Here is a 24,005-nt window from a genome sequence, read left to right as displayed (position 1 = left end):
CTGCAGCATCTGCAGTTCCTACTATCTCTGTCCATTGTTTGTTTTGGGTGGTGTTGCTGCCTTGGTTGAATAATTGTTTCTTTGTAAAAGCTGTGAGTTGGGGTTATAAAATTTCAACAGTATTAAATGTGTGAGGGGGATTTTAAGATTTTTAGTTTAGGATTGTGTACTGATTGATTGATTGAGATTATTGACAGATAAATGATGGGGTGAAGAGAATCGAGAAGTTGAATTGCTTAAAGCTAGTGGTGCAGTTCATCCTTTTCTCATGGTATCAGTATCTTTGGTGGAGACAGACAGGATTTACAAAAACACAAATCAATTGTCTTAAATCGTTTAATTTGATCTTTATTGGAGTAATTTAAATCCATATTCCTAGATGGAAATTCAAGGTCTGTTAGGGTTTTGCTACCTATTCAATTTAATGGATGAAAACAAATGCTGAGGAGCATAGGGTCAAAAATTGCAGTCTAAAGTATTGATTTTATTAATCATGATGGCAATTGTTGATGTGTTCTTTTGAAAAGTATTTCTAAAAATGCAGCTATCATCAGTAGTTATCAAACCTGAGAGTTAGATGATGAGCAACGTATGAAGGAATTTGATTTATCAGCTTGACATCCAAATTACTTTTTTTAAAAAATTCAAATAAGAAATGCAATTCCAGGTCATTTACTTTGCCAAATAAATATTGCAATAAAAGCCAGCATGAATTTATTTGTGAGAGAAATTCTGTTGTGAATTGATTCTTTTTTATTTGTCGATAGGCCCCATTAATAACTGAATGAGTCAAATAGATACATGACCTGGTTTAAAATTAAAGTGATGTTGCTGAACTCCTCCGTAATTGTGATCCATGATATTAGTAATGATGAGTTCCCAGGTGAAAAATTGGGATTCTTTATTCATTTTAATATTTACGCTTGGCCTTCTTTGCAGGGTGAGAATTCATTAAATCTGCCATGTTATGTTGTCTCAAAGAAAATGTATTTTGTTCATTCATGTGGCCCTTCAATCCGTTGTACCTTAATTAGGAATTCTTTTAGAATAATTTCATAATTCTGTTTATCTCTATTGCCCTATTCATAATGTTTATTTCTTTTTCTGCCTGCCCTTTTCATGGTTATCCTAAGTGCCAAAGTAGTTAATCACACTGGTCCCTGACAGTTTCTGTTTTTGAGTGGCCTTCTATGAAGTATATGAGGACAGCCCAGGGTGACTCATACTTAGAATTTCCATAGCTTTTTCTATGAATGTACCCAGTGTTCACTTGGAGCCTGTCTTTATGATTTGGCTGAAATTAATAATTAATAGGTCTGAATTTTCCACTTGGTTTTATTCAATACTGGTGGAAAGCCTACACCGGTTTGTGAGGTAACATTGACAGTGATGTGAACCCTGCTGCTGTAAAGGTAAAGTCACCATAGTTCTAGAGGATTATAAGGTTGCTCTCTCATTACAGAGAGATAACTGCGAGTGGGTTTAACCTGAGGGTCTCCATGCCTTAGGTGAGGCTGAGAAGGTGTGACCTTCGTGGTAGCCTCAGCTGCTGTGGGTAGCCTTTACCTACTGCTGTATGGCACAGACTATTGAAGTTAATTGAATTGAATGCCTTCCTTCATTAAAATCCTGAAAAAAAAACATACAATTGCTTTTAATAAATTCATCTCCAGGCACCTCTTTTATACGGTTAATTGATGTTCCCGCTAAGCTGCATGGCTGCTGCTCATCAGTGTCTAAATTGAAATTTGTGAGATAAAACATGGACATAAATGTTAGCTTGCCAAAAAAGGTCCATTCAATCCTTCAGGCTTCTCTTTTGTTGTAGACTATCCTACTTCTTTAATCGCTTTATGTGGATCACCATTTGACTTCTTACTTTTCTGAAACTATATCCCCACGGTTCCAGAAGCCATGGCCGCATGCGGACTTTGGAGGTCTGAGGAGTGGCAGGAATCCCTAGAGGGAGTATTATTGAACATAGTTCATATAATCTAGCTGCACTCCAGGTTAATACAAATTCCACTGTTGCAACATCAGGATAATCCCTTAAAAACACAGTACACTTGAGTCACATCATGCACACTGTTAATTATATATCAGTTGAATTTAATTATATGCAGGTGGAGGGTGTTAACGGGATCTAACTTGAATGCATATAAGGAGTCACTGAACAACTTTATGGTCAGGAAATTTAGGCTTATAATTCTTCACTCTATAAATAAATATGAGTGACTAAAGATTGGCGCCAGCACTACCCATGACCAATTTATTTTCTGGATTAGAACACAATGGCAGATAATGATTACATTAAGGAGAAAGTTAGAAGTGTTGTACATGGATCTGAAAGGGTAAATACTGCCATAAGCGCCACCCACTATGATGATGTCATATGGACTGAACCACGTAAATACACTTGAAAACACTGTTGGGAGTATATCTGGTTATGTTGTATCAATGGGTATAAATGGGCAAAAGAAGCAATGGATATTTTTGAAGAGATACTGAATGTCTTTGACAATTACTATAACCTCGGAACTAAGACATCTCATGACTGAACAAGTTTTAATGGAAGAGTTCACCACACAGGGGAATCCTTTAACTATTTCATTAATTGTGTCTTCAAATTAATGAAGAAATGCACCTATGGTGACTTAAGATCAGAATTCATAAGAGGCAGAATTGTTGTAGGAATTGTTGATATGCCCTTGTAAGATTTATTAAGATCCAAAGAAGATCTGGTTCTAGAAAAAGCTGTTCAGAAGGTGAGTAGAGCTGATGTTTGAAGTTTGGAAGGTCAATTCCAAGAGGAGAAGATCAACTTTGGAATAGGATAACAGCAGAGTCAATTCAATTCTTAAGGTACAAAGCCACAACAATGTAAGTGAGAAACCAGTACAGCAAATAGGACAGGCATCAGACATTAAAAATCCTTATCACCACTGTGGAACAAAGGATTTCAGGCACAAACATTCCCCAGTTTGTAATAGTGAATGTTTTCTCTATCACACACTAGGGCACTTTCAGAAAATGTGCAAAATGGGGATATAGTTTCAGAAAAGTAAGAAATTGAATGGTGACCCACATAAAGCGATTAAAGTAGAATAGTCTACAATAAAAGAGAAGCTTGAAGAATTGAATGGATATTTTTGGCAAGCTAACCTTTATGTCCATGGTTTATCTCACAAATTTCAATTTAGACACTGAGGCAAGTCATAGCGTCATAGAGATATACAGCATGGAAACAGACCCTTCAGTACAACTCATCCATGCCGACTAGATATCCTAGATAAATCTAGTCCCATTTGCCAGCATTTGGCCCATATCCCTCTAAAACCTTCGTATCCATATGTCTTTTAAATGTTGTAATTGTACCAGCCTCTACTGCTTCTTCTGGCAGTTCATTCCATATACACAGCACCCTCTTTGTGGAAATGTTGCCTCTTAGGTCCATTTTGTATCCTTTCCTTCTTACCTTAAACCTATGCCCTCTAGTTTTGGACTTCCCCACCCCGGGGAAAAGACCTTGTCTATTTACCCTATCCATGCCCCTCTTGATTTTATAAACCTCTATAAGTTCACCTCTCAGCCTCCAATGCTCCAGGGAAAATGGCCCCAGCTAATTCAGCCTCTCCTGCTCCTCTGATGCTGCTTGGCCTGCTATGTTCATCCAGCTCTACACCTTGTTATCTAACATTCTTGTAAATCTTTTCTGAACCCTTTCTGGTTTCACAACATTCTCCCTATAGAAGGGAGACCAGTTTTGCACACAATACTCCAAAAGTGGTCTAACCAATGCCTTGTACAGCTGCAACATGACCTCCCAACTCCTATACTCAATGCATTGACCAATAAAGGCAAGCATAACAAATGCTTTCTTCGCTTTCCTATTTACCTGCGACTCCACTTCCAAGGAATTATGAGCCTGCACTCCAAGGTCTCTTTGTTCAGCAACACTCCCCAGGACCTTACTATTTTAAGTGTATATGTCCTGCTCTGATTTGCCTTTTTGAAATGCAGCACCTTACATTTATCTAAATTAAACTCCATCTGCCACTCCTCAGCCCATTGGCCTATCTGATCAAGATTCCCTTGTAACCTGAGGTAACCTCCTTCACAGACCACTACACCTCCAATTTTAGTGTCATCTGCAAACTTACTAACCATACCTGCTATGTTCACATCCAAATCATTTATGTAAATGATGAAAAGCAGTGAACCCAGCATCGATCCTTGTGGCATACACTGGTCACAGGATTCCAGTCTGAAAAGCAGCCCTCCACCACCACCCTCTGTCTTCTACCTTTGAGCCAGTTCTGTATCCAAATAGCTAGTCCTCCCTGTATTCCACGTGATCTAACCTTGCCAACTAGTCTACCATGAGGAACCTTGTCGAATACTACTGAAGTTCAAATAGATCACATCTACCACTTTGCCCTCATCAATCCTCTTTTTGTAACAGCTTCAAAAAACTCAATCAAGTTAGTGAGATATGATTTCCCACTCAAAGCCATGTTGACTATCCCTAATCAGTAGTGCTATATTGTCAGACAGTGAGCCATTGTTAAGAAAATATGCCTGACAACAATGCAACCACATGACTCAAGGAACATAGTACTAAGGTTAAAGCAACTCTCTAAAACAGGGGACAGCAACCTATAGAAAGCCTATATGTCATTCATAATTAAGAGCACTGACTCGAGACTAGGAAGGTACGTCTTGACATTGGATTTGTTCAAAAGGCGGAAGAGGTTAAACAGCAGAATCTTAGGAGCTTCTTTGAAATATAATAAATTATTTAAAGGATAAGGAAGTTGAAAACTGAACACAGCATTTCACTAAAAAAATGCTAAAACTCTTTTGCATGTACACACCTGAGAACATTCTGCATCTCCTAATAAAAGAAGTTAAGAAGCATCTTACAGAAATGACAAGAATAGACATTATTGCTGTAGTCATGGAACCAACTAATCAGTAATATTTTTTGTAACTAAATCTAACAATACTATTCAAATTTGCATTGACTTAATATAACCCAACAAGGCGATGGTGAAGAAAACCTACTGTGTGTCTACAGTTGACAAGAGTTTAGCTAAAAGTATCAAAAAGTAGAGATTTTAAGATCCTCAGAACTCTAATGCCAATATGGAGTTCTCCACTCTAAAGTCAGTCTGGTATGTACACAGCTTCTCAGGGATGATAAACTATTTGGTGAAATTATGGGCTCACTTAGCAGCTACTGCAGAATCTTGAGACACTCCTCAAGAAGAAACAAGGATGATGTGGGAACCCACATCGGGAGAATTCTTTTCATAGGATCAGGGGCATGTTGATGCATATAGTTGTGTTAATGGACTATAGTGATATCACTATGATGATGTCGTATGGACTCATGGCCAGAACAGCTTAGGAGCTCAAAAATGTGAGATCTAACATCTGTTCCTCCTCAAAGTCTTTTTGTAACAATGTCCATTCTGCCAATGTAATCTTTAATTTGTTGCTAACATACAATAAATTATATTTTGTTAGCTGCAAGGTATTCTTCTAGTTTGTTTAGGAAGTGTTTTTCCTCTGTCACACTGGACCAAACAGACCTTGTAGCTTCCTATACATAAAAAGGATATAGTAACAACCTTCATCACATGCTTCAGAAGACAAAGTCATTGTGGACTCTAAACATTTCACTGTTCACAGATACTGTTGGATCTGCTGGTTCCTCCAGCATTTTCTGTTCTTATTTCCAATTTCTAGTGTTTGCAGTATTTGCCTTTTAATGTTACGGTCATGAATATTGCAACTACATGGTCTGTGTGAAAGGAATCATGTAAAATGCTGCAAAACATATTAGCGGTTCGAATAGATTTCAAGTCAACAAACACCCTCGTGAATGGTTCATTGCAAAGAATTCACACTGCATTGTTGGAGAGTCTTGCCCCAAGCAGTTGATTTAATGGTGAAATCACAAATTGCTTTCTGTGCTATGCAATAGATCTTCTGGTCTAGAGCTATAACAACAACTTCCATTGTTTTTGACATTTTAACGTTTTACATGCAATGAGATGAGTTTTCATGAAAGCTGAGGTCTCAAGAGAAAATTCAAGAGCTCTAAAGCATTGTATAAGGCCAATTGAGATAAAACTGAATTCAGGAGATTCGGTATTTAATAATAGCAAGATTTATAGGGAATGAAAACCCATGGTAAATTTGATGGCTCATGGTGGTAAGACAATACTTGCAAAACATGGCAATCAATCTTCTCATATTCATTCTACATGACTAATTAGAATCAACTACAGAACCTTAGATTATAGGTACTGTTAGAAGTAGAGCAGATATCTTATACTTCAAATGCTCTTGTGTTTTGTGATTAAGATCCTAAGAAATAGAATATTCAGGTCCCACTGGTGTGTAACTGCATCTCAGAAGAGTCTGATTAGAAAATAGCTACAATAAATCAAGGATTGGATAATATTAATGTGATTATTCATGATGCACAGGTAATAACCACTGTTGTATTCTGAGGTGTTTTGTTTAACACGGATTTACCACTCGTACTGGATTTGTAAGTAACGTGAGTTCAGTTTAATTGAAAATCTCAAACAAATTTACTTAACAGACAAACTACAAACAAATAACTTGCATTTGCAAAGCAACTCATACATATCATTAGTCTACCATGCCGCTTCTTGGAATCCTTACGGGTGCTGGACATATTTCCATCCTGGTCCTTGGCTCAATAGCATGTAGCTCTTAAAACAATAACAAGGCAGAAATGACAGCCAAACACCAATGACTCCAGAGTTGGTACATGGGTAACACATATTCTGTGAGAATCTCATGAATGAAGGCTTGCAAAAATTCTGGAACATACAGGAAAGACAATTGAAAAGTTTTATTACAGGTTGAATGTTTGAGATGATGGCTGAAAAGCGAGATTCCTGTCTGAAAGAATGAGTTGAAAGAGTTGACAGTAAGAAAGAGCAGTTAAAGTTCTCATGGTGTGTCTGGAAGTGAGTCTTTCATCAGAAAATGATTACTTTGGAGAGAGATCCTCTAATAGTGTGAGAAGGAGATCTCATGGTATTAGTTTCAACAGACCTAAAATTCCAAGTGCAGATTGTAGTTTGAAAAGATCATACAAAGGAACGAAGGCTGACAAACAGCCGTGGAACAGATCTAGAAGCAGAAGTCCTCATGACTGTGAAATTTTGGTTGGTGCCAATAAACGAGAATAAACTAATGAGTACCAAATCAAAAGGAATTATAGTTAGAAAGAATTTACATTTTTTTTCTAAATGACAAGATAAGGGCAAGCAGTGTTGTCATGTGGATGGAATTGAACTGGAAAATTCGTGGAGAGGGTCTTATAAGTTGAAAGTGAGGCCAATTAGAGTCATAGAGAAGTACAGCACGGAAACAGAACCTTCAGTCCAACATGTCCATGCTGACTAGATATCCTAAATTAATCTAATCCCGTTTGCCAGCATTTGGCCCATATCCCTCTAAACGCTTCCTATTCATATACCCCATCCAGATGCCTTCTAAATGTAATTGTACCTGCTTCCACCTTCTCTGGCAGTTCATTCCATACACGTACAACCCTCTGCATGAAAAATTTTGCCCCTTAGGTCCTTTTTAAATCGTTCCCCTCTCACCTTAAACCTATGCCTTTTAGTTTTGAACTCCCCTACTCTGGAGAAAAGACCTTGACTATTCACCCTATCCCATGCCCCTCATGATTTAGGCAGGAATTTCCCACTGCTGGAAAATCTTCGCAGCTCCATTGATCATATATTCATTAGTGTAGATTAATCAGCATAACAGCTATATTTCGTAGTTTGATACTTTTCAGAGAAAAGTGATTCTAAAACTGAAAAGATGCAGCAGTTGCAAAAGGGGAACTAAGGAAACTAAACAGTTTGTATACATGACCTGAGTAGTGATACTTCCACGATGTTCAGCTTTTTGTGAGATTGTTTTCCAGAGAATGGGTCGTGCTCAACTAAAGACAGTTCCCGCAATATTTTATTGGTATGCATAAAAATAATATTTTAGGCATCTTTATGATTCATGCTGATGACTTTGATACTGTGGAATTTGACAAATGTATTGTTAATAAGATTACAGTAGAGTTTAAAGTTGGGAGACAGGCTTCAGCTGCTTTTCAATATATTGCTTTAGACATAAGTTGTACTTCCCTAATCTGGTGCTCTTTTGCCTGGCACCCTCTATCACTTGCAGTACTTCTGGTTTTACCAAGAACTTAAACAGCTCTGTGCCTATCTCCCCAAAGGGCTTTCCTTGCTGCACCAGTGTAAATGTCTCAATAAGCTTATTTGAGTCAGTTTCGAAGTGATATTCATCTTCTACAAGCATAATGGTCCATGTAAAGTCATTGTTTAAATCACAAGGTCATGATGTGTACATGCCCAGTCTGCAGGAGAATCATGAGCAACGTACAGACTGCATCACTGACAACGCAGCTGGAACTCTACAGATAGATGAAGAAATTATTTAAATTCTCCAAAATAACTGCTTTCCATTTAATTTTGTGTTGCACAGTGCTTTTTACATGTATTTTAAAAACTCTAGTGCTCACCCTAACATATGACTTACTGTGGTTTGCGCAATTTTCTGGCCTGACGGCCAGTCTGGAGACTACTGGATTACGGAGGTTCAATATGTATTAAACAGTCTACATTTGGAATAACTTTAAATTGACAATCCCTATTACAGAGTATTACTCCCTTCCTGTTTCATTGAGTTAGATCATCACAAAAATAACATTGTGCATAGATCCATGAACTGTATATGATGCAGGCGTGCAGGTCCCTATTCTTGGGCCATCCTAATATATTGTTCTGCCTCTGTGCAGAAGTTTCACTTCCTTGCCATATACACTGCTGAACAACTAATTGACAGCTACGTTATGGGCACAAAGGCTGCAAAAGAATAAGGGTGTCATACAAGGTGGGCCAAAGGTGTCATCATGACCCATTGCCATGCATTTTATAGCTTGTTTTGTTTCCACATGCTGTCTCTCGTTTCTGTTGCTCACTGTGGATGATGGCGACATTGCAGAGTCTTCTCCTGCCTGGGGTTGAGCAGGTATTTGGTCTCCACAAGTCCTCTGAGTGCCAGCAGCAGATCTGTTACAGTGTGCCCTCCAGATTCCCCAGTACCTGAGCTGGAGGGGTTGAGGGGTTGGGGGGTGCAGGTGCAGGAGGCAGCCTTGACAGTTCTTCCTCTGAGAGATCAGTACTGTCGTCCTCAGAGGTTTAAGAGGGAGCCTCAGGGAGTCGGGCATTTCTCTGCAGGGGCTATGACGATACTTGCTGTATCATTAAGACACAAGAGAAAGGTTTCACAGTAGTTACAGTTGGTGTGGATAGAATGAGACTGACAGCTGGATTACTGTGATATTTGCAGTGGAATGAAGAGTGATGCTTGCTCAGTTGGCAGGATAATCTTATTGTGTTTCACCAGGAAAGTAAAGGACCAATTATTCCCACCAGGTGAAATAATAATTCACAAATGGAATAGTCAAATTGAATTGAGATTTGAATCACCAGATCCCCATTCAAACTACTCAACACTTAATTTTCTGATCTTTTAAACAAGTCTAAAGTGTTTTTTAGAACCACTTTGTGAGATAATTATATTTTAAATTGAAAGTTATAACATGATGTGTACTCATTTTGTAGATACAAAATAGGTGATGAACATTGGGCATAATTGGTCTCCTTGTTAAAACCTAAACTGTAGTATTCATGATTAGAATTTCCATAGTTCCATTTTCTCATTGTTCATTGTTAATGGGCTCTAGGCATCTAGAATAATGCTAAAGAGTCCATTCCAGTGCTTTGGCATCTGTATCTGTAATTCCAGCCAATTTTCCTTTGCTTATATAAAGGTGCTATATAGAGGATTAAGTTACTACTCAAAGAGAAGTTTATTCATTGGAAGTAGTTTCTGTTGAGACTGAAAAACAACAGGGGATGGGATGGAGTTTATTGTTCTGAGGAAGTGTCACCGGACCCGAAACGTTAACTCTGTTTTCTCCTTCGCAGATGCTGCCAGACCTGCTGAGCTTTTCCAGCAACTTTGTTTTTGTTCCTGTAATCTGAATACACTCAGGCCAGTGCCTGTACAGTATCAAAAAGGTGCTGAATGGTTATATGAATACAATCCAGTACCTTTTTGCTTTGGCTACAGTTTCTCAATGTAAGTGATACAGCTTCACTCGATACGAATAACACAATGCACAATAAAACCAATATGTTTTACTCTATCTAATTCATATTCTGTGTTGACCATAATCAGGCATGCCCAATATTGTCAGCATCAGCTGATCAGAAAATGTGGGAGATGGAGTTCCAGTGCATCTTATAGTGCAAGTGCCAGAACTGGAAAAATTATTCCAAGATTTTAAGAAATAGAAAAAAAGACTTTATTTGGCCATTCTTTTTGCCTTAGTCCTGTCTTTCATTTAAAACACTTCCAATTGTCGTTTGAACTATGCACCCTAAATCATTTGAACTGGCTATCAGAATGTGGCAGACTATGAGCTAGTCTAGTCTGCGCATTTTTCAAAAGCCTTCTTTCCTTCCTTGTTACAGATTACCTAACTTGGTAACTTTGAATGATGGTCTTGAGATGGGGTTTATAGGTGGATGCAAGAGGAAGTGGTATTGTATCACAATATAAGACAGCATACCAGTAGTTAATATATAAAAAAAATTAAACTGAAACTAAAACAGAGGCACACATGAAAACAAACCTGCACGACATAATAGCTCCTCTCCCAGCTGTTGCACAAAACTCTATGAAAACAATAAACTCCATCCCATCCCCTGTTGTTTTTCAGTCTCAACAGAAACGACTTCCAATGAATAAACTTCTCGTTGAGTAGTAACTTGATCCTTTATATAGCACCTTTATATAAACAAAGGAAAATTGGCTGGAATTACAGATGTAGTAGCAATTTACCTTTAAGAAACATGCAGTGGAATTTCCCCCACCTGGTCTATCCTGGCAAGAAAGGTGGAAAAATATGGATGAGAGTTTTAAAAATATTCAGATCTCGATGTTGAGAAATATTTCCCGATTTTTTTCCCCTCAAGCCTTAAAGGACAACAAGAGAATCTCACCTTTGTGTGGCCATTGTCTTAGTTCCATTTATTTGTATATTATAAAGCCCTAACTTTCCTTCTTTATACGCTACTTCCAATTCTGCTCTCCTTCACTAAGAAACTAGACAATTCCAATTCCCAACGTGTCAGTCAGAGTAGCTGAAGCTCGCTCAGTGACTCTCTTGTATTGCTTCTTCAGTACAACAGCCTCCATTCTCTATGGTCACCAGCCTCTTTAGCCTTTCATCCATGCCATTCAGCATCGGCAAACCACCAGCTTCACCATTCCTGTGCTTGGACACACCAGATTGGACCTTCATCACTTTGGAGCACAGGGACCCTATAACTTGCATGCTTCTGCCAGGTCTCTGTGCACAGGGACATACATGCATCTTATACATCTGCACAGGATGCCTTTGTGCTCACATGGATACATGCATCTATGGGTTTTTGCTTATTTTCTTAGCACTAACTTGTTCTATCACTTATTTGGAGATGGCCTGCATCTTTGTACGTCATACTGTTTTCTTAGTGCACACTCACTGATTTTAGCACTGAGTTATGAACTGCCAGGCTCTGTGTAGCTCACACTGCTTTCTTAGTGCACAGGATTAGTTCTTAGTTAGAACTGCCGGTCTCCGAGGCTTGCATTGCTTTTTGGTGCAGAGAGCATGCAGGTTGTGGAGCACTGAACAATCAATAAGTCAGTCAGATAGGGGTGGACATGTCAGTGAATGTGCAGCACTGTCCTATGTCAACATCAGATATACAGCATGTGCTAGCAGTTAATAAGCTAAACATAATGCATACGCTTCAAGCAAATGGCCATGTGTAAAAGACAAAGGGCACCAGAATCTCAGGGCTTGTCCTATTCCTGTCTAGAGATTGGACCATGATCGGTCCTGCAGATCAGGTGCATTGAGTCCTGTGACTACAGGTAAGCTGGTTTGGATGCTTTTGAAACATCAGTCCAAGAATGTGGGGCGTTTTTTCTTACAATAAGACATAGGGAGGGACTGGGTATGATTGAAGTGGATGGAAGAGCAGTTAGTAGTGATGCACGAGCAGGAGAGGTGTTGAGTTGTCCCCATTGAGTGAGTAGGAACCGCAAAGGGCAGGATGGGTTAGGAGTTTGGGAGGAAGAGGTGAGTGGGAGTCACTGAGTGGACATGATGCATGGTATACTGAGAGTTGTGGTCCATAAGCCTTGGTGAAATTCATTTGCAGTGGCAGAGTTAGGATGAGCAGTGGTAGCCTTCTGACTGTGAGGTAGCAGAGAGAAGATAGTGGCATTTCACCTTCAGAGCACAGAAGATCATTGATCTTCTTGCACTGCTAAGCATCCCACTTCACTCAGGACATAGCACCAGCCCAGATTGCAATTTGTGTCCAGACTAGTGTGGTGTGGTGGCATGGTTTTCTGTGGCAATGAACTGGACTGTCCTCTCCACCACCCTGTCCTCAAACACCTCCAAGTTCACCAACACCTCTCCACCCCCTGTCCATGAAGCAGGGAGCAAGCTACCCTTTCCCTGGGCCATATGTTGAATGTTAAGGCTAGAGCACCCGAATGTAAAGGCCAGTTCCTGGCTTGAGGTGCCTGATGTGGTGTGTACCTCTGCTTTAAATATGGTACCAGAGGTGTGAAAGCAGGCAGGTGTTGGCACTGGTGAGCACTTTCGCCTCCATGGCCATGCGAGCCCCAGGGTAAAGTGCCCAAGAGTCCAGATGCGTGATTAATGAGATGAGGAGTGGAAACTTGCATGAGAAAAGTTGCTATGAGCCATGGTGGGCTGGCCACCATGAATCTCACTCAACAAAACACTTTAACCGAAAATGGGATGTATCTTTGATCCCAGCTCCATTTCATCTCAAAAATAAATGGACAGTTTACAGTACCACTGTTTACAACTTGATATCTTTCTGCGACTTCTGAAGATTCAGGGCCTCCTGATTGTATACTCAGAGACTATGGTCACTGGCCCCAACAGTAATCAATTAGCTTGAATTTTCTAAAATAAAATCTAACCCCTTCTCTAATCTCTAACAATCAAGCTGTCTAGGCTTACTGTTTGAGACTCCAGAATAGTTTCCCTAAATTTAAAGCTATAGTCCCAATGTATCTTATGAACCAAAAGATAGGTGTATAACATTATAATAATGTGCTCACAGTTCTGCACATCAGACCTTAAGTAAATACTCAGGATAGAGGATTTATCAAGCTATGCCAAATGATTCTCCTTCAGAATTATACACCTACCATTTTAACATGTATACTGGCTAAAGGCTTATTATCTGTTGAAAAGTAATAAAGTGTTATTATTTCCAATGCATCAAAATTAGCGGCTGTTCTTTCACAGGCGTAAGCAAAATGCATTTTTGAGAATCTGCATTTGAAAATCTATTTCTACAATTTTGATAGTGGACTATAAATTAAGAAAGCAGAAAATTCACAATTTTTATCAAATAAAATGCAGAACCTACATACTTTATAAATAAATAAATTTCATAGCTTCCATAATTTAGTGAAACCTTTGAGTTCATCAAAAAAATCTAAACTAACTTTCTGATTAGAATGTTGAAGTCTCGCAATATTAATCAGGAATTGTTTTGTTGTAATTCTTATGATATATTTTAATCCAGTCATAGTTAAGATACTCAAAATAGTTCATATATTAGTTTTCTTTTACTTGAAGTATTATAATACTAAAATTAGCTATGACTCTATTTCTCTTGTACTGTGAAATGAAATTGTTGCACTCCACAATTACAGACATTAGCCACAAAATGTGACAGGCTTTTCCTTTTAATCAGCAGACTTTCACTTAAACAGTAAAAAATGCAAATGTTTCTGCTGTGCTAATTATCCACTTTCCTGCCTATGGCAGATGCACTGAGGCCTCAAGGCATGATGTGTTTATTTGTCTCCAAGTAATTCTTAATGTCGCTTAGCGACTAATAAAAACATTTTTCTTGGGACATCCGCCCAGACAAATTATTCAAAATCTATTCAGAGTTTCAAGTTTTTAGAATGTCTCTGAACTGCAAATTGAATTTATTACTACATGGGACCATTTCATTATTTTTGTAAATTTTAATAATAATGAGCAGAATTAATTAACAAAGCAACAGGATAGACAGCAGCATCTTCCCAGGTCTCCAATCACGTTGCTTTATAGCACATTTGTGAAAGTGGGCCAAATCAAAGCCTGTTTGTTGTTAATTAGTTTTTGCTTGTTCTTTGTCGATGCATCTGTTCTAGTGCTTTCCTCTAATAGGGCAGGACCAAAGTCTGAACAGAAAAAAGCAGTCAGCAATGAATGTCACAACATACTGAAATTACAATTATAGAACTACCTAATCGGGTGGGCAGAAACCAAAACACACTTTCCATTTTTGCATATCCTCAGCATTGTGAAATGAACCTCTTCGACCTTACTGTGAAAACAAGTAGACTTATTTAAGGCAATGTGTTTGAGCTTCTAGTCATTAGTGAGATGTGAACATTGTTAACTAGGTCAGCATTTATTGTCCATTCATAATAATTCACAGAGCAGTTAAGAGTCAAGCACATTCCTGTGTGCCTGCAGTCACACGGAGGCCAGATGAGACAAGAATGGCAGATTTCCTTCCTTAAAGGACATTAGTGAAGCAGATGAACTTCTACATCAACTGACAGTGGTTACGTGTTTGCTACTAGGCTAATATTTTAATTCCAAATTTTTTTTATCAAATTCAAATGTCTCCATCTGCCAAAGTGTGATTTGAACACCAGTCCCCAAACATTAGCCTAGAGTTCAGGATTACTAATCTAGTGACAGCACCTTCTCCCAAATGAGAAGGAAATGGAGTGAGGAAGATCAACTACTGTCATTAAATAAATAGAAGAGAAAGCAAAAGGCAAAATGTAACAGAAGCTGACGTATTCGGCACATGGAATAAAAACAGTAAATGCCAAAAATGTTTAGGAGTTCAGAGAGCATCAGTGGAGAGAGAAACAGTTAACCCTTTCAGGTCAATGACCTTTCATCAAGAAACTAAAAAAGGATAGAGATAAAACAGGTTTGAGGTCATAGTGGGAGTATGGGGCAGGGAGAATTAAAAGGGCCAGTGATCAGAAGCTCAGATTTGAAGGCTGAACAGAAGTATTCAACAAAATAATCATCCAGTCTGTGTTGGCCTTTCGAGCGAAGTGGAGACTATTGTGAGCAGCAAATACTGTATAATAAACTGAAAGAAGTACAAATAAACCATTGTTTTAGTTGGACAGCAAGAATGGAGGATTGCTGCATGTAAAAGGTACACCCCCCAAAATAAATATCCCTAAATGAATATAGAAGTTGCAAAACAGAAACAGACAAGTCAATTCACCAATTTTTTTTAAGCACTTATCTTTTATATAAAAAATGCTACCAATTACATTATTAAGCCACTTCCCAAATTCCTTCAGCTCCCTTTGCTTTATCCATCTATTCAATCCAAGCTTAACAAAGATCCTGCAACAACCAGTAACTTGGACTGAACTTTTCATCCATTCAATTCTATGAAGTAGGATCTTAACCAGAAATCTCTTAATTTAGTCTTGTACTTATGTTCCCTTGAGCTGACTGAACTATTAGAGAAAGTCTGCTTCCGTCTTCCTGTGTGATTTTTAATATTTTTAAACCTTTCTATTATATCATTGATTTATATCACTGATGTATTAATTATATTACTGATCACAACCTTCAACAAATAAATAAAAAGGATTTGGCATTCATGTTCCTTAGGCATTTAAACAACATTTCAATTGGATAAGACAGTACAAAGGATAGCACTATTTTGAGATTTCGGACAAGAAGTATAGAATATAAATGCTGACATACTGAATCAATGTAAGACCACAGTTTGAATAAAGTTTGAGCTTCATTGTTTAGATAGCATGATGCAGGATAAAATGAAATGAAAAATCAACTAACACAACTTGCGAGATTATGAAGAGTTGAAGTTGTTTTCTTTTGTTTAAAGGAAATTACAGTGCAATTCCAATTCTGGCCTTTATATGTGTTGATTTTTCATCACTGCACATTGGTACCATGGTACCATCTCCACTCTACTTTTCCTCCTTTAACATGCTCCTTAGAACATGCCCCTTTGACCACTTTTTTTTATGTTTCTTCAGAACAGTTCTGAAGTAAAGGCACTGGATTGAAACATTAAACCCACGCCTGCTCCTGCCCCACCACCCCGCTGTGTTTTTCTAGGTATTTCTGTTTTTGTGTCTGATTTCCAGCATTCACAGTTCTTTGTTATTTTTGTATTTCTGTGCTAAAAAACTGTTTGTACTGAAAGCATTCTGTGGACTCATCTAGGTTACTTCTGGCCATCTAATTTTTCCAATCTATATGCAGCTTAAAATCCTCCATGATTATTGTTGTATATTTGTGACAAGTTCCCAATATTTCATCATTTATGCTCTGTCCTACCATGTGCTTACAGACACCTGATCTATATGTCCCTGCCACAAGTGACTTGTCTCTATCATCATTTCTCGTTTCCATATTCAGCTTCTGATATTAAATCACCCATATCTATTACGTTAATACCATCATGAATTAACAGAGCCTTTCCTTCCTCATTTCCTATTCTTCCTAATGTCAAATATCTTCCGGTACTCAGATCCCAACACATATCATTCCTGTAGCCATTTCTATAATGGCCATATTTTTTGATGAGATATTTAAGGTTATAAATGAATGTGACAGAAATATGTAGAAGAAGAGATCCAGAAATTGGATTTTCTGGTCAGAAGGAAGTGTCCAAATATGACATACATTCCAAGCACTCATCATATGCTCTGTGTTTGTGTGTGTGTGTGTGTGTGTGCGTGCGCGCGCCCAAATCCAAATTTGGTTGTATCACATGACTTTTCTTCATGTTGGTGGTGTATTCCAAAGAATATAGAGGACGAGCTCATGACTCGTATAGTTTCCCTTTAGTTATTGTTTCATAGCCAAACTAACTTTTTTTAAATGTCCCACACATTCGGAGGTTGATGATCCATCCTCCATTTTGATGGGGTAGGAAGGAACTGTTAACATCTCCAGGGATGCTGTTGCCAAAGTTGACTTTCTGTGAATTTTGTGTTTCCATGGAATAGAATGTGAATTCACAGATGCAAATTCACAGATACTTCATGTCAGTGTTCTTCATTTAACAGAAGTGTATTTTTTAAAGAAGTTCTATGTATGACCAGCTGAAGAAATTCCAAATTAATATTCCATATCACAGATCTTCCTAAGTTTGAACACTTCGGTTTTTCAGCCTCCTTACCTACTTGCTAATATCACTGCTGCTGCATGCCAGAATATCCCCTTTACTTGGTGCCTGATGCCAAATGGAAAGGAGAAAATAATGCTACAGAATTCACTACATTTTTGTAGGCATCTTTTCCCCAGGTCAGCAGTAGGTAGGTGCTCCTTCTTTGACGCAGACCACATCACACAGAAAAGGTTTAGAACCAAGAAGATTTTTATACTAGTTGTAAGACTGTAATATATTACCAGAGTTGTTGCTGAAGAAGAGGTCTTTTTTTGAGACTTGCCTGTATTCCTTGAGTAAATAAAGTTTTAAGATGGCAACTTGTAAAGATAGATTGAATAGATGATTTAATGAAAGGGGGATGGGGACATGAGATTAGAATTATTTGCATGGAGGTTAAATACCCACACACACTTAGGGCATATGGACTGATTATATCTAATTTTGCGATTAGTATATGTTATGTTTTGAATTGTAGGAACTGTCAGATATACTCAATAATCTCTTCCAATTCTATACATTTATCACATTTGCATATCAAGAGTATAATGTAATGTGTATAAATAATATGAGGCATTAAAAATAATTTTATTGCATGAAGTTATTAACAAGTTCTAGTGTTTCTGTTCAGTCAGAATATTATTTTCCATAAAATTGCTGACAGTGATTCATTTTGTGCATAAAGGTATGTAGTGTTAAGCTAATAATTTTTGTATCTCTGAAGGATTACAATAATTAAACAACCTTTCCATGGAAGTAAATGATACTCCTGCATAATGAACGTTCTTAAATTGTCATTTGACTGGCGTCAATTGGCAACTCCATAATTAGTTTAAAACAGGGATTGTGCTAAGATCCAGAAACAATATCTCACCAATGATATTGTTTCAGGTGTTCTCTTACTGCCATAAATAACTGTCATTCAGTTATGTCAGTGGAGTAGATGAGTTACACAATTTTCGCGCTCAACAATGTTTGTCAAGAATTATTAGCAGTGCGACTGCTTTGGTTTTCTACAGAACTTTCTGTATTGTAACCAATTACAAAGAGTGGCTGTGATGTAGGAGATTTTTTTATTGCAAATTTAGATTTTGTTTTTATTCTTCCAGGAAGCATGATGTCCCAATAAACTTCACAAACAATTAATTACTTGAAAGATAATTAGTGCTATTATGAAGGTAGATGTGTCAGTGTATTTTCTTGCAGCAAATGCTAAAAACTGACTGAGCTAATTGGCTAGTTGGTTGAGTTTGATGAAGGCCTTTGAGGAATAAATATTATCCAGAAAACTCTCTGCTCCTCTTTAAATATTGCACCTGAGAGAATAAAATATGTAGGTAAGAGTCAACTACGTTTCGCATCCAGTACTGGAATGTGACTCTAACTTAAATGTTGTCAATGACTGTTGATAATTCATTTACTGACTAAATATATTAGATGAATGGCTTCTTTTAATATTTTAAAGCTTTTGCATATTTGGTGAAATATAGTTTAATGTCATATATGTAACTTAAAAATGTTAGTTGATCATTTTTGTACTGTATTGCAAAGTCTGGCTAAAAAATAGTCACACTCGAATTACACTGTCAAAAATCAAAACAGAAAATGCTAGAAATAAAGAGATGATCATTCAGGCAATATAACCTTGTTTAACCACTGCATGGTGATCAAGTGACTTCAAATCTATTGTCTGCTAATTAAATATGAACAATTTTATCTGACATTAGTTTCTGTTTATAATAACACTCTTTTAATGTAATGCTTATTTTAATGCTATTTAATTAATGAGTCTGTTTGTACATGTTGCTATTTTTAAAACACAAAGGCTAATTTGGATAGCTCCCAGAGTGGATGCAGGGGCCATAATCCTTAATGAACTAATATCTATTCAACAAAATGCACACAGCGTGTCAATTTCATGCTTCCTGCTTATTTGAATGGTTGGTCGGTGCTATCATTTGGTTACACACATTGACAGGGGACCACATCATAACTTGACAATACCAGTTAAAGCTAGTCAGTCTACCTTGCTGAAAGCTAATCTGTACCTTTTCAAGTGCAGATACATTGTGGCTGCAGGGGTTGTTGTCAGTGAATCTAAGCTGGGAGATGGTGAAGAATGGGATAACTCCTTCCTAATAGCATTGCTGATGTACCTGACCCCAAGGATTTTTAAAAATTCATTCATGAGATGGAGTCATCATTGGCTAAGCCAACACTTATTGCCCATCACTAATTGTTCTTGAGAACATGGCGGTGAACTGTCTTCTTGAACTGCTGCAATCCATGGGATTTAGGAATACACACAGTGCTGCTAAGGAGGGAGTTCCAGGATCTTGACCAGGTAACAATGAAGGAACAATGATAGAGTTTCAACTGAGGTTGATATGTTGTTTAAAGCGGATCTTGCAATTGGTGGTGTCTATATGCAGATTTTATTGAATGACAGAGAAGGCTCGATGGCTGAACTCCTGTTTCTATGTTCCTATCTGCTGCCCTTCTCCTTCGAAATGGTAGAAGTCTCAGGTTTGGACAGTGTTGCCATAGAAACCTTGGTAAGTTATTGCAGGCTTCAAGAAGGCAATCGCCACCACCACCTTCTAGAGAAATTAAGGGTGGTCAATAAGTGCCAGCCAGCAATGCCCACATTTTGTGATTGAATAAATCAGAGTGCCTTAAGTGCTAATTCTACCTCCAGTTCCTATCTAAGTGGTGTTCAACACGGATGAGTACTGATTCAACACCTGAAGGAAAGCAATAGATGAAAATCAGTGGAAAGTTTTCCATCCTAACCTGATGCCATGAGACTTTGTGAGGTCTGTAGTCAAACTTGAGGGCAATTCTCTCCCAACTCATTATCACTATGTTGCCACTTCTATTTGCATCTGTCCTTTTATTGGAATAAGACATACCCAGGAATGATGATGTAAAGTGTAAGGGATGTGGACTGTGAGGTTATTTGATGAGTATGATTATGGCAGGCTATTGCTTGATTGGTCTATGTGACAGTTCTTGCAGTTTTAGCACAAGCCCCCAGATGTTTGAAATTTGACCGAGCAGGCTGTGTTGTTATCACTTGCTATATGTAGGTTAATGTTGGATGTTTGTCCAGTATCGTTCTAATTTCACTTTTCTGCAGCAGTTTGACGCAACTGTGTAGTTTGTTAGATTACCTTAGAGGGCACAGAATCTGACAGATTTTTGTTGCTAAGGATAATAGTGTACCAAATGCATTTTTACCACAAACCAGTCATTTTATGCTTACCGTTACTGACTAATCAATTGAATTTAATTCAGTCATGGGATTTGAACTAGTGTCTTCAGGACATTAGTCAGGATTTCTGAATGACTAGCCCAATAACAGGACGATCTCACCATGAGCTGTGGTCCACCATCACTTGATTTTACACTTGCAACCACGAGATGAGATACTGCCCTGTGAATATCTTGTGGGAGAGGTGCGAGGCCACGTATACCTGCGGTGAAGCACCAGGCAGCCAGGTTGTGGATCAATATAGGGCATGCGCCAGTTCTGACTTGGGAGGATAATGTTGCATACTTTTCTGCTGCAGGGGACTCGCACATCCTTGAAGGAGGCACTCTACAAAAGAATGCTGATGGGTGTACAGAATGAAATGCATGGTTAAATAAGAAATCTACCAGATGTCAGTCAATATTTAAGGGCATGGACAAATTTTGCGACAACTTAGGATAAGGCATGGAGCCTACCCTTTTCAGGATCAACACGGTGGCTAAGTACATTAGGTCGTCTGTTGCAACATTGTGTATGCAATGTTAAATCTTCCATAACAGCACATTAGACAGGCATTAGTTGCCCCAGAATCTGAGTGCTACAGTAGAAGTTAAGCTTGCTGTCACACAAAGTCAGCTTGATGCCATCGTTGCTGTGCAAAGAAGTTTTCAGAGGTTACACCATCAATTCAGAAATTCATCATTCAAGAAATTAGTAAGATTGCTGACATGCATGTTGGGGAAATGGTGGTGGTCCCAAAAAATACTGAACCTACTGCCCTGTTTGAAAAAGACAGCGTTCACCCTCTCATGCCTGCCTCTCCAGCAGTACCCTTAAGTAGCTGCCACACTACCACCTGTAGATGTTGGCAAATTTGATCAAATATGAAAAGCTCCAAACACTTGCGGAATGATTATTACAGTCGCAGTAAATATCAACTGGCAACTAATCTGTAAGTAGTTGTCAGTGCCTTGAATTAATATTTAGTTCTTTAATTTGGAGGTGTGGAGCAAATGTAATATTTCCAAATTTTGTGGATGTACAAAGATACGTGGAAATGTATGTTTTGAGGAATGTACAAAGTGGCTCCAGGAAAATTTGGGCAGGCTTAGTGAATAGGCAAGAACATGGCAAATGGAGTGTAATGCAAAAAAATACGAGGTTAGTAGGAGGAACAGTTGTGTAGAGTATTTCTTAACTGGTAAGAGATTTGAAAGTGTGGATGTTCAAAAGGATCTAGGCGTTCTTGTTGATAAGTCACTGAAGGTTGACATGTAGGTACAGTAAACTATTACAAATACTAGTAGAATGTTAGTCTTTAAAACAAGAGGATTTGAATACAGGAGTAGTGAAGTCTAGCTTTAATTGTATAGGAACTTGGTTAACTGCAAGTGGAGTAGTGTGTACAGTATTGGTCTCCTTATCTCAGGAAAGATATTATTGCCATAGAGGGAGCACAATGAATGTACACCAGATGTGTTCCCAGGATGGCAGAACTGTCCGATGAAGAGGGATTGGGCAAACTGGACTTGTATTCTCTACATTTTCAAAGAATGAGAGTGATCTCGAAACTTACGAAATACTTAAAGAGGCAGACTGTGTAGATGCAGGTAAGATGTTTCTCCTGGTTGGAGTGACTGGAGCCAAGAGGCACAATTTAAAATTAGGGAGGATGCCACTTAGGTCCCAGATGTGTTTTATTCAGACAGTTATGAACCTTTGGAAGTCTCTGCCATAGAGGGTTGTAGAGGCACAGTCTTTGAGTGTGTTTAAGTAAAACTTGATACATTTCCATCTACCAGTGGTATACAAAGTTATGGAGATGGATGAGTAAAAGGCATTGAATTGTTTGTTCAGCAATGATCTTATTGAATGGCAGGACAGATTCGATTGATTGAACAGCCTATTACTATCCCTGTGTTCCTTGGTCAATGTGACAAATGGCACAACATTCCCAAACTATAATCATAATTATAGCGAAAAACATTCAGCCTGTTGTGCCTGCTCTGGCTTTTTGAGGGAGCTGTGCTGTTAGTTCCACTCCTTTGCACTTCCCTTATTTTTATCCTTTTGAAGTATTTATCCACTTTCCTTTTGAAAATAACTTTTGAATCTTCACTCACCATCCTTTCAGGTATAGGACTCCAGATGAACAATGAAATTCCTTTTAAAAAAAATCCAATTACAAATGCAGTTTCAAAGCACTAATGGTACTGTATTCTTTAATGGATCCCTTGTGGTACAGGGCAATAATTTCTCTATCAATTTATTGATTTTTCCACAAAGCAGGCACACATCATGTTGTTCCAAAGATTGTTTCACTGCTGCTGTGGAACTTCTCTACATTACAGAAACCAGTGGGACTGGCTGAGTTTGAGAGTGTGTTGCAATAATTAATTTTGCAATTGCAGATTAATTCTAGAGGGCATTTAAGTATGCCCTTATTATGTAGGTTCAAGGTACATGCATATTAAATGGCACTTTGGACTATACTGTAGTATTGATTAATTTTCTGTGCAATATTCTGAGTGAATGTTAAACGGCTAGAGATATTATATAATATAAAAGGAATAGAAGCTTTTTTCTGATATTTGATTTAATATATTCAGGTTGTAAATATTTATAGTATAAAGTAGCAGTATTTTAAAAGTTTAGTTTTGGTCACCTTTTTCTTTAAAGCTTCAATCCAGTATTTTCCTGTGCCCTACAATTCTTTTATTGGGAATATGGAACAAATTTTCTTGTGAGCTAATCCCTATTCTAACTCTTGCTAAGAACATGTAGTAGGAGGTCTAATTATCAAGCTAGCTGGTAAAATAAGAGTGATATTTGTATGAAAATTTCAACGTGATCTGCATATTTTGTTATTGATTTTTAACATTTTTTCCAACTGCCTGATCGTAATTAGACACAGTATAGTTTGTTTCAGTATCCGTGCAAGGAATGGTAAAATATTTATCAAGGGTTATCCTCATTGTAGTTATCCAGTTACAGCTGCTGGAGATGATGGTGCAGTGGTGATGTCCCTAGCCTGGAATTTCAAAGATGCAAGCTAATTCACTGGGGCTGTGAGCTCAAATAAATTCAGTTAATTCCCATCTGGTTCATTAGTGGCCTTATGAGAAGAAAATTTGCCATCTGTAACTTGTATCTGCCATATAGACCACAGTAATGTGGTTGACCATTAATTGGTCTACGAAATGGCCTGGCAAGCCACTCAGTTCAAGGGCAATTAGCAAAGGGTGATAAATGCTGGTCTTGCAATGAATCGTATATCTCATGGAACATTAAGTGTACATAGCAAATTCCATTTCATAGAT

The sequence above is a fragment of the Rhincodon typus genome, chromosome 2 (genome assembly GCF_021869965.1).
Source record: "Rhincodon typus isolate 14 chromosome 2, sRhiTyp1.1, whole genome shotgun sequence".
Classification (NCBI taxonomy): domain Eukaryota; kingdom Metazoa; phylum Chordata; class Chondrichthyes; order Orectolobiformes; family Rhincodontidae; genus Rhincodon; species Rhincodon typus.
This window is presented reverse-complemented; position numbering follows the sequence as displayed.